General features: G+C 40.4%; 1 protein-coding gene across 8 annotated transcripts in view; it reads left to right on the forward strand.

Moving 5' to 3' along the window:
* TOM1L1 (target of myb1 like 1 membrane trafficking protein) overlaps positions 1–12,607 on the forward strand; it is a 323,891-nt gene that overhangs the window by 141,038 nt on the left and 170,246 nt on the right. For 7 of the 8 annotated variants that reach the window (XR_013929293.1, XM_080394531.1, XM_080394539.1 and 4 more), the window contains one exon: positions 1–12,607. This exon is cut by the window's left edge; it is cut by the window's right edge and continues 28,018 nt beyond it. The exons of the other annotated variant lie outside the window; for it this stretch is intronic. The gene's annotated coding sequence lies outside the window, so the exon portion shown is untranslated. 8 annotated transcript variants of the gene reach the window in all.

Consider the following 12,607-nt stretch of genomic DNA (forward strand, 5'->3'; position numbering starts at 1 on the left):
TCAAACAAACTTTCTTTAAATAAGTCTAGTGGCATCCCTACTTTCTCAATTTCCTAGCCTGCCTCTAGCAAAAAACATCATTAGTGTGTCCAGTAGCTTACAGTGTTTGATTCATTTGCATTCTCTTGCTTTTTAATGGCAAACAATTTAGTCAATTTTAGCTAAAACCCCAAAGTTTAAAAAGTTAATATTTACAAAATCAAATACCAATGACTCTGTATTTCTAGTGTCATTATTTACACTAGAACCCTTGTTGCTTTTCCTGTCCCAATTGAGAAAGAGTTATTTTATACAAAAATCAAACACTGCAACCTACAGCAGGTGCATATGAATTAGAAAATGTAAAAGATTCAAGACCGGTTATACACAAAAGTGAACCCAATTAGACTGTTTAATTTTCTGGTGGAGAGTAACTTCAAAAAGTTAAGCATCATAGCAAATTTTCAATTAAGTACAAGAGTTAATTTTCTGTTTTAACAGTGACTTTTGGTACATGGCTGGTATATAATTAGTGACATACTTGGTACTGTAAAGACTGGCATGAATAATGTAATGAATGTAATACCTTTCATTTCATCCTTCCAGTTGCAATACTTGGCTTTTATTCTTATGACTGCATAAGTTCAGATTTTGTTAGTGATGCGTATACCAAACGGATGATACTTCTCATTTTGAAGAACAGATGTCCAGCTACACTAAGTGCTAAATACTAAGTTCTGATCTTAGGGTCCTATGACAGCCTCAACTCTGCAGCTGAGGAGACGTGCCAAGGTAGATGTGTACAGACTACAGCTGTCAGCTCCTGAGCCACGCACAGGAGCTTCCAGGCTGACAAGAGATGCTGCTGCTTCCCCACATGTGACTCCAAACACTCTCTAGCGAGGTTTGTCTAAGTGTTACCTGCCCATTAAACAGTCCTTTCCACCTCCCCCTTACACATATGCGCTCCTCTGTAAGTCTGTTCCTGGCCTTCCACGTGACTTCTGGAAGTAATTGACAGGAGCAGCCTAACCCAGTATAAACTGAGCTTAAATTGGCATACAACTAGCCAAAGAGCAAGTTGCACTGGAATGAGTTGGATTTCTAGCTGGCTTAAAGCTTGCACAACTGCTGAGCATAAACAAAGCTGAAAGTCAGACCTGGGTCTGTGCCATTCCATTTACAAGCAGCTACCTGTGAGTGCAGCCTGCCTCTTGCAAGACATTTCTGTGGATTTTTCATCAAAATTGCCCCATTGATAGTAAGGACTGTCCCCTCATCATGAGGGTTGAAAAGTAGCTTGAAGTACATTCAGCAGCAGGCAAATACTTCAGCCAGGTAGTCAGCCAGACTGGTCCATCTTAAACCAGAAAACCGTATTTCCCAGAATATTTGCATGAAACCATTAACGAAGCTCAGTGCTTTGTGCTTGAAATTACCTTGAAAAGCAAGCTACCTTTTAATCCTTTCATTCTGGTTTTCACATCTAGCATTTAATGCCAGTTTCAGAGACTAGTAATTATAACAATTTCATTTGACCTGGTTGTATCAGGAGTCTGAGGCAAAATCCTATAGCAGTGCAGGAGGGAAGGGGTTGGGGGGAAGGCAGCTGGGCTCAAACCTTAGCCCAGGCTCCCTGTGAGCTAGGGCAGCCTCTGCTACTGCAATAAAGATTTCTGGCAATCAAAGAGCACAAGCACAGAATGAATCTGAATAATTGCATCCTTGCTTAGGCACAAGTGGTACATAATAGATATTTACAAATCAGGCTGCTTTTCAGACATCAACACAATTTTATGTTTGGAAGATGGAGTTCTGCTAATTTCATTCTGTACTCTAAAATGAGAATGAGGAAAATGAATTGAGGTTCAGTACTGATTCTCTGCAAATCTTTCCATTGCAGACTGCTATAAACAAAATAATTGCATGTAACCCCATTCGTGTGGCCTTCATGAAGAAGATCTGAAACAGTTTTTATACTCTGGAGCTTGTAATGCTAGGTAATACAGATGTCTGGTGCTTTAACTCAAAACAGAGCTCTGAATGGGTTTTGATTTTGGAAGCTTTTCCCACTGTTGGCTTGGATTGTGTTAGTTGGGGAGTAAAAAATTTTAAATCCTTGGGTTTACACCTGGTTATGCTAGCTATACATTTGGACCTAGTTCTGCTAGCTATTTACTCTCCTTGTTCCACTGGAAATGTTTCTGAAAATAAAAATATTATTTTTGAGATATGCAATATTCTATACTGGATTGAAGGGGGAGAACTGAGACTCAAATTATTAATTCTTCTTAATTAGAGTTGTTTTAGCTTCAGTGTATTGAAATAGGACATTTATGAATTCCTCATAAATAGTTAAGAGTGCTGAAAAGACAGGAAGGAATTTAATTTCCTGGGACGTTTCACATATTGTTTTGAAAGAAAAGAATTCATTCTGAAGGATCCCATTTCTTCCTTGGTTTTCATATCTGCATGTTGGGTTGGGAATGGTGCATCTTGCCTTCAGAAAGAATTAGATATCCTGACTGTGAGTAGTACAATATACATGGTATTAATTGAATTTTATTGTTATTTTTTTTGTCCACAAGGATATTAGAAAAGATCAGCTCTTAAATTAAGCCCTCAAGGCTACCTTTATTATTTTAAAACTATTTAAAAAAAAAACAAACCTGAAAGATCCAGTAACGCTGCAGCAAGTACATAAAAGCACTACACAACAGTAGAACTAATAAATGGTCAGCACTGTTTCCTTTTTCTTTACATCTGGACTTCATGATGTGAAGGAGTGAGCCGGAAGTCCCAGGCGGGTGAGTTGAAAGCAAATGTGTGTGGGAAAGGAGGATGCAAACAGCCAGGGCTTGTTCCCTCTCAGAAAGGCAGCCTGCGCTTCCATGTGAGAGGCCAGGGTGGGCTCCGAGACCTCCGCTCTGCTTCCAGCTCAACCACCAAGGCTTGGCTGCCCTCATCATCTGTGTAACCCTTCCCTCCCTCTTGGTGTACTGATTTGTTCGCAGCCTTAATTTGGCCATTAGGGTTTTTTTGATAGATGTGACCAAATCCCAGAAGAAGGAGGGAAAAAAAAACCCAAAAAACAAACCAAACACACACAAAACAAATCAACAACAAAATCCAACATATTAATCGTAAATCTTTGCTTGAGTGTCCAATGGAACTGCTTTGGTGATCCTGACAACTTGTCATTCCTGTTTACTTTCTCTGTACGTTCAAGCAATTGGGTTTTATTTGCGCTAGTGCCCATCAAAAGTAGTTTTGCAGCTGTGTAACAGAAATATGATTGTAGAATACAGGATAGAGACATTTTCTAAGACAGTAACATCATCTTCTCTCTTTTCTGTTCATGCTCAGGTTCTTACTCCTTTCTTCTTGGCCCCATCCCATCTCTTCAAATTTTACTGACCCCATATTCACACAGTTTTTGCCCAGGAAATAACTTCTGTTGAAGGCATAAGAGTCTTGCCGCTGTGGATTGCCCTTTCCCCTGTTACAGCATGTGAATAACTCCCCTAGAATAGAAGCTGCTCATAAACTGCAGCAACAGAATGGGGTCCCAGGATTTAATCTGGTGACTCAGTGCATTGTTATTTAAAAGGCTTTTCTGTAGAGGGAAAAATGTTTCAAAAGTTTAATACTTTGTAGAGATAAACTGTTCCTTTTAAAGTCATTGTTGTCTTGTTCTGATACATCATCTCTGAAGAAATAATTCAAAATGCTTTTATGTCCGTCTCTGTGCTGCCTGCAAGCGAAATATTTAAAGGCTGTGTGCTCTAATACTGAATACAGAGTAGGGACTTCTGTGATGTTAGGGCTCACACCTGACACTCTTTTTGCACTATTTTTGTCCTCTGTGCATTTTTTTTTCTCAGATTATCCTTATGTTATGGGAGGTCAGAGCAAACATGAAGTACCCTTTTGAGAGAAACAGATATTCAGCCAGGAATGATTTACAGCAACAGCAGTAGTTCTGCAGGGAACTTGCAGCTGCTTGGAGTGGTGCTGGTCCTCCCCTCCTACCCAGGGACAGCAGTGACAATGTTAGAAGGGGCCAAGGATCTCCATTTCCTGGGATATGGTGTTTAAAAAAAACAAACAAAAAATAAGAGTTCTAAATGGGGATGAAAGCAAAGAATCCAAATCACCTATAAAATTAAGTGTAATAATTTTAGGTCCATTGCAATATTTAACATCTGCATACAGCAGTACCATAGCAGAAATGTCTAAACAGAGCTATTTGAAACAGAAGAGAAATCACTTGCTCAGAAAAGAACAAATTGAAACATTTTAATCTTATCCAAATGCTCTTATTTATGTCCTAAAGTGAAGTTTTCTGGAAGCGCTCACCCGCTGAGGAAAGTGTATTTCTAACAAAATAGCATGGGAAAGTCTCACTGAGAAGCCAGAAAGGATTTAATAAATAAATATATATATATATATGTCTCCCAATCTTGTAGTACAGAACTCAGCTATAGATTCTTCAGTTTAAGGGGAAAACAACTCTCTTCACAGTGGATCCCGAAGTCTGTGTACCATGGGATGTCTTACATGTTCTCCTAAAGCCGCTGGCCTTTGCTCTGAGCTGGTTGTGCCACCTCAGTGCACTGCTGAAACCTTTTGTCCTTGAAATAACCTGAAAAATGTTGGGAAACATCAAGTTTTATTCTTAGCTTTCTTATGTATTATTATTGTCTTCTGTATTCATCTAGGCTGCAGTTTCATGCATCTCAAACGATCAGATTGCTAATGCCACAAATACGGCCACATACCAGGAACTGGCCTGAATTCTGAGTCTTGCCTTGAGTCAAAATAAACTGGAAAGAGTTTTGGGTTTCTCTGTCAATGGCTGTGGCCAGAGGTCGAGATTAGTGGTTTGCAGGCAAATGAACAGCTTTCCAGTGGGTAGAACAAGCAGAGGATGGAATCGGACCAAGCCTGAGGAGTAAAACCACCTTTATTGAGGATGTGCATCTTAAAACACATGGCACCTAAGGTCTTGTTTAAGACTAGGCAAGTTTCCAGTGAATAATGGACTCTCTGTCTCATTTTTCAAAAGCAGCAATTCCTGGCAACCACAGAAAAAGGAAAACATAACTGCATTTTCAAACTTGGAAAATGAGAGCGTTTACACTCGATTGGGACTTAAGAACCACAGATGATGTGTTTTCTGGCCTTTTTGCACTGAAAGTTCCCACACACATTAAGCTTTGAAGGCTGCAGAGTTTCCCTTTAAAAGCTAAATCGCGTTTAAATTATGGGGGCATATAACAGCCCATGAAAATGCTAATGCTATTTTTCTGCTGTTTAAATACCAGCCAGTAAAAACTGAGCCAGAGACTTGTGGATCCCTGCTGAGCAGCCCAGTCTATTTTTTTTTATTTTTTTTTTTTTTTATTTTCCCTCACCTCTCACTCTTGGCAAAGTGCAACTTTCTCACTAATTTACTAAGAAGAAAATTGCTTTGGAGCATAAGCCCTAACCAGAAGATTTAAGTTCATTCACGGTAACAGTGTAATTTTAATGGTGCATACCCTATAGTTTACAAGCATTGGTATCAGCAGGCCATCTTTTAGGATTTCATCAATGAAAATTAACCCTCTTGTGCATTAGAAAAACGTAGTGGACTAGGAAGTAATTGCAGAACACTCCATATCTTCACACATGAGTAAACATAAATGGACCAGACTTACAGAAGACTCAGAGTCCCTAGTTTGGGGCTGCTAAACTAAAATTCATTGGGATGCGCTCAACCATGTTAGTTGGAAGGTTTTCCATGCAAACTTCTGCAAATTATACTTTTATAAGCATATGACTTCCCTGTCAAACACAGAATACAAGTAGAAACCTCAAAATTAGATACAGCAGTAGGTAACTTAAATGTTTAATGTGCCCTTTGCATTTCTGTCAGTTACCTGTCAGCAGCTGCTCAGAAAGAGGTCAGGACATGGTATAGCAGGGGTTGATCAGCTGTGAGGGGTGGGGGGGTGTATGTTTTGAACAGGTAGGATGCTGCCAGCCCACATCATTGAAGAATGAGCCTTGTCTGCCTTTCCATCCCCAAATAGATAAGTTTGTTGTTTCTTTTTTTTTTAAACTGTAACTAAAAGAAAAAAAAATGCAGTGGAACTCAGCTACTTCTTAGGCTGGTTTTGTTTTATTTTTTTCAAGGTACTCTAGGAAGAAGTGTACATAAAACTAAGTAAACAAAAATGCAGGGATTTAAAAGGTAGGAGGCTCATAATGATGCCCTACTAAGATTCCTATGATCCAAATTCCATGTTCCCATTTCTACTTTTATAGCAATATTTTCCTTGAGGATTGTTATTTCTTGTAGCCAGTGGACTCAACTGATAGCTATTAGCAGGAAGGGAATAAAAAAGGTGGGGTTGGGAGGACAACATTTGATTTTGTGTAATTAAAATGTATTTTAAAAAGTAGGAAGTAGTAGAGATTAGTTCTGCCATACTCCTACTTATTTACATATTTTGATACATCCTTAAGTCTCTTCCTATTTTAATAAATCTTCATTCAGTATGTCAAATAACTCAGTCCATGGACACTCTCCACACGATACCTCCATTCCTTACAAATTCCCTGTCTCTACAAAGGGTTATTTTTTGAAGGCTTTAGGGCCTCTTCATGTAGGAGACTGAGGCAGCACTGATGAATCAGGTCAGTGTTTCTGTTGTATATTTGAAAGCAGTACATGTATATTTAATATGTTCTAATATTTGATCTTTTGCGTATATGGCTTAGCTGGATTACGTGATACAACTCTCATTTGATGCATGGCTCCACTAGAGCTCACAGTAGAAACTAACCTGTGTTGAGATCAGGTTAATAATGCATACAACTTTTTCTGTGAGTCATTTCTAAAAGGAACTTGGGATGTTAAAAGCAGTGACCTACCTTCCTCTCTGAAGCTGATTTTCTCTGAAATAATGAGCTGGCACCATTTGAGAAGCGTTCCAAAATCAGCCTCTGTTATTAGGTGCTTAGGTCCAGCAACACATTGGGGGTAAGGACATTGCCAATGTGTGGTTTGCTTCAGTGCCTGCTTAATTTAAAGGAGGAGCTGTACTGAGAGATCAGAATGGATGTGAGAGTGCTGTAAAAAGGCAATAGATCTCGTGGTGATTCCCATTACGAAGCTGTTATTGCATAGGTCCGGGTGCTGCCCTAACGTGGCTCTGTTAGCTACTGAACGTGGGATAGGGCTCAGGTGACAAAAGGGTGTTCTGTGTGAGCCGTGGGACAGCCTCTTTGCTCTGGGGTTTAGGTGCACAGCGCAGTAACCACCACATCTCCCTTAAGTGTTTGAGGAGATGGTGTTCCCTGTTCTTCTCCTGGCCGCTCAGGGGTGGCCCTGAAATGGCTTCTGCTTCACTGCTGCCTAGGTGCAGTGTGACAAGGAGAGTGTTTTCCACTCGGATACACAGAATCTGTCACTCTTTCCATTGCAGTGTCCTGTTCCTAGCACAACAGTGCTAATGAGAACTGCAGATGACAATTAAACATTCAGGTGCGATGGATGTAATGAGGAATATGGGTCAGAATCACCTCTGTTGTCATTTCCATCACATTAAATTGCAAGCCGGGCACCTCATGAGCCTTCCTTCAGTGCTGATTCTGAGCATTAAGGATCAGGCTGATGGGACCTCCTCAAGCAGCTCTTTGGTAATTCTGGATGGGAAGCGCGCTCTCCACAAGCAATATCACACTCTGCTCAGTTTGTTAATATATATAGTGAGGGATTTACAGGGTCGGGCTGGAAAAGATTGGTAGTGTAGAGCTATATCATGCAAAAAGAAGCCTGTGGCCCCAGAGATAATGATCCTGTCCAGAGCTCTGGTATAAAAGGGTGCTGGGTGCACATTTTCCCGCAGGCTATAGTGGCTGTCAGCCAGCGTGGAGAGTAGAGTGAAGCATCCTTGCAGCCTTTCTTATCCTCTTCAGACAGAAAGGGCACAGTATGAGCTGGTAAAGTATATGTTCCTGTTGGTGATGTTATCTGCAGTTGATTTCTTGCTGACAAAACTGATCAGTTCTCTAGGGACAAACAACTTCTGCTTCATTTATTATGAACTTGCTTTGCCCATGTGCCAAACTGACCAAAGCAGTGGTAGGACATCTGAAAAACAAATCCTACTCAAACTTGGGTATAGATTTGCTGTTCAGGGGTGGTATCTAGTAGCTTCTCTTTGCTCAGAAGAATCATTTGGACAAACCCTTGGTTCACATGGAAGCATCTACCCTTCCCGTTTGATTTGGAAACTTTCTGAGGGAGTGACACTAGTCAGTAAGAATGAATTGTACAAATCCAGTTACTCATGTAACACTTCTTATTACTCAAGCAATACTACAGCACGAGGGTGCTGGGCAGGCTGTTGAATTGGATCTTGCGCTTCTGCTGTGCTCACTCAAGTAATCAAGCCTCAAGTGAGTATGTGCATTTGCCAATATATGTGATTCAAAAACACCCATTAAGTTGTTTAACAAGGTTGGCAATGTGAATATATTCTTTATTCCCATGCAAACAGTCTTGAAAGAAAAAGTATGAGGCAGCGAGAATTAATAGGAAGCCAGTATCATATGTGCTTATTCCACTTTACTTCTAAGTGTTTTATTGAAGAAACAGTGAGCTTTTTATTTAGTGATGAGGCTTGTGACTTTGCAACATAATTGGTGCAAACTAGACTGCCTGGACAAGCTTGAGTTAAATAGGATCTAACTCTGGGGGGTAGGAATGTTGCACTGTGCAAAATCTAGTTTTTAAGAGGTTTTTGATAAGTCTGAAGGTGAAAAATTTCCAACAGTGATTGATGAAGTACAGGGTAATGCCAAGTTTTCTTTATGTCTAAGAACTTAAAACTGAACGACACAAAACTAGCAAAACCCTTCTCTTAATCTTTTTCCTTTGTTTCTGATTTTCACGGTTATGATTTCGCAGCTGCCCTGGCTGCTTTGAGATCTTTGGAGCCCTAGTTCACTCTGAACCTCAACCTTGAATTGAACGTGTCACTCCTCATAGGAAGGGAAGAAAAAAAAATGCATAAGCATCAACCACAGCTTTAGGAAATGCCACTTGGAGATGAATCTTAAGTATTAATCTTTCAACAATTAAGTGGCACTCGTTCTCAGGACCTACAGGTAACCCTCCTGCAATCGCTCTACCCAGTAGGGAAAGTCTTGCTTCATCATCCCTCAGGTCTGTCTCTGAGCTTTCCCAGCCATGCCCGCTGTAACAAGCCTAGTGCATCCTCTAAAGCTACGTTATGCACAGCGGATTGAACAAATGATACACTAACACTTCCCTTCGCTGCTCAGGGTGGAGGTCCAGGAAGGCTGTTTATACCATTGAATGCTTTTCCTCATTTTCCTTGATGCCTGCTGTTTTGTACTTTGTTTGTGTCCCACCCCTCTCCCCCCACCCAGATTACACCTAACTCCCTGCTCCCATCGCCTGCTGCTTCTTTTGGGGATAGTGAAATGCCTTTGTCCCCTTTTTGCAGAATCCCAATTGCAATCAACAGCCAGATCCAGCTCCTCTGAGAGTGCTGCTGCTGCAAGAGCTAGTCCTGGCCTCCAGTGGGAAGCTCAGTTTTGGGAGGGGTCAGCAGCCTGGCCCCACTCCCTGCACAGCTACACAGATGCTAGTGCTGAGACCCGGGAAGCGCGGAGGAGCACGCAGGCAGAGGAGGGGGGGAAGAAAGGGCTGCCCCATGAAGCAAAGGCTTAGTAACTCAGCTTACACTGAGAGTGTAGCTGCACTTTTAACATATGTTTAACTACATGATCCACTGCAGTGTAAAGATACCTGAGCTGGCCCTGATTGAGCTGCCTTCCTCATTTCGTAAGTCCCAGATGCGGCATAGCTCCATTAGTATGGCAATACACCCAAGCTAATGAGGTTGGGTAAAGCTGATGCTGCTTTATTGCCTTCCCTTCTGGTGCTAGCTCATTTCCAGCCAGCTAAGGTGTCTCTAAAGTGCTGTTTTGCGTGATACAGATAAACCCTAAATAACCTGTGCAAGGCAAGCATTGAGTCTGAGAGCAGAAAGACACAGATCTCTGTTTCCTGAGCTTATCCCTCTGATCACCAGACCAAGCCCTTTAATCTCCAATATAGCATTTTGTATATAAGGTAGGTATCTTGCTTTGTGCAGCCATTGTACTACTTACTGTCTTGCCAAAGCTTTTAGAGGTTACTGATCTGAGCAGAAGGGAAAGGTCTCAGAAAATTTGGAAGCTGGAGGGAGAAATTTATCTCAGTGCAGTCTGTTCATTTTAGAGATTTTTATTTTTTCCTTACCCCCCCTTTTTTTTGTTTTTTGTTTTTCTCCCCCAACCCCTACTTACCACATGTTGAGAGCATTCATTGTCGTTCCTTAACTAACTTGAAAGCCTCAGGTATTCAGCGCTTCTCTAAGCTTTAAATCTGGGAAGCCCCTTTGGAAATAGCAGCTACAATATGCTAACAATGACTGCATCACACAATACGTCGAGATGAAAAGGAGATCATTTCCTTGATCTCACTTCAGAAGACTGGCATGTCTCTTGGCAGAACTCATTTGGATGTTGCTCTCTGTAATTAAAGAGTGTATCATCATGCATACAGGGCATGGTTGAAAGAAGGTCTCTGAGAGGCTGAATTAAAGTTGCACAGACAAGCTTAATTTTGGTGTTTCCTAGTGTTCAAGTACTTGACTTACAGCTTTAATAGTGTTTGCTTTTTAAAAATTATTTACAAGCAGTTTCCTAGGGGAATTGATTTTTTTTCTTTAGCTTTGAGCTACTGTCAAGTAACATGTAATTCTTGGTCACATAAAATGTCAGCAGGTTTGGACCCACTAGTCACTTGAGTTGCTAACAGAGTAACAGCGGCTTAGGTTGCCATTCCATGACTGGGTCCATGCTAGTTTGGGATAGGCACTTAGCTGCTGGGTTTAACAGATGGTGAATATCAGAAGCCATGGACCTTGGTTTCCATTTTTGGTGCTGGTTTACTCAAACTCTGTATCCCAGATTTCGGTTCCTTTGATTTTTGGGGTGTGAAAAACTACATTATTCTTAAAACATTTTATGACCAGGAGTTACCAACTTCTTCCGTTACAATACAACTTTCCTCTCAAAGCTGGAAGAGTTATTTTCATCTATCCCCTTGTATCTAGCTTCAGACTTTAAATGTCTATCTGGTCTGTTTATGATTACTAATGCAATCAGCCTCCTTCCTTCTTGGACTAATTAATTAGAATAGTCCTAATGATTTTCTTCGGAAATGACAAAAATAACTTTGGGTAGGTAGAAACCAAGGAAAAAGAGATTCCAGATCAAAACAGTCTTCTACACTCCAGTCACGTCACGTTCACGCATTTCCAAAGTATATAGCAATTCTTTCTACAAGTAACACAGTGTAACAGTTCAATGTGTAAATGCATATTTTCTCAGTAACAATATATAGGACTCAACGCTGAAAATGTCTGAAACATTGTCTCTTTACTGCTTTAGATCAGAGGTATTTGTTTGTACTGTGTATGTCCCATTTCTTGTAATAGTGGTTGGTTAGTGCAGTCCTGTCGTGCTGTCTCGTGGTGACTACTGTAAATAACACACCAATGATGCCTAGATAAATGAGAAAATTCAGAGTGGTTGCAGAAATAATAGTATAGTGGAAACCCATTGAATAGCTTTATGCGGCATTGTTTAATCTAAATTTCTGAATCACTTTCCCGCTGGTTAATCAGTGCAGGGGTAGGGTAAAGGAGGCCGATCGAGCTGTATTAGGAGCAACATTCACGTCACAGTAGAAAGGTCCAGGAGGTGCAGGGCTCCTTAGGTAACTGGAGTCTATTATTTTGCCTAATTCTTCAGCTAGGGCTTTTTAGATTCCAACATATGAACAGTATAGAAAAATAGTTTTGAATATAGAGCCCATCCTGTTCTCTTAATAGTTCAGTGTAAGGTAGTGAAACATCTATGTCATTCCCTTTTATCATGTGCAATCAATGTTATACTTAATGCAGCATGACTTTTCAAGTGATTAAGGACCTGGCAGGGACATTAACAATGTAAAACTTTATTTGCGTTTACACTAATGATTTTATAATGAGAGTTTTATTATATTAATGAAGACTGCTGAGAGAAGAGGGAAAAACAAAGCTGAAACTCCTCTAATGTCTGTCTCTATTAGAGTACCCTCTGCTAACACTTTGTTGACATAGGTGCTTATTTGCATAAAGGAAAATATGGGCATTTGGAGCTATTAATTACTGAATGCTCAATGTACTTTGTGGTAACTACTATATTAATTGAGTTATTTTAGGAGGGGTTTTATGGCAAATTACTTATTTATACAACAATTCAGAGGGGAGAGAAAAGTTTTAAAAACAACTGCTTTTGTATCATGATGGTACCGTATCTCAGTAACAAAATGCGGGATAAAAATACCTGTGAGACCAGCTTACTTTTTAAGCAGATGTATCCAGAAATATCATGAACTGCTATCCCTGCTCCCTGTTTTTTCAGTGAGTTACAAACATTTTTAACTGGAATGGGAAACTTTCAAAGGAGGAGCTGTTGGCTAAGTCCAAGCACTGACAGGACCTCCCAGGAAAAG

Source organism: Falco punctatus (genome assembly GCF_963210335.1).
Source record: "Falco punctatus genome assembly, chromosome: 1".
In the NCBI taxonomy this organism is placed as follows: domain Eukaryota; kingdom Metazoa; phylum Chordata; class Aves; order Falconiformes; family Falconidae; genus Falco; species Falco punctatus.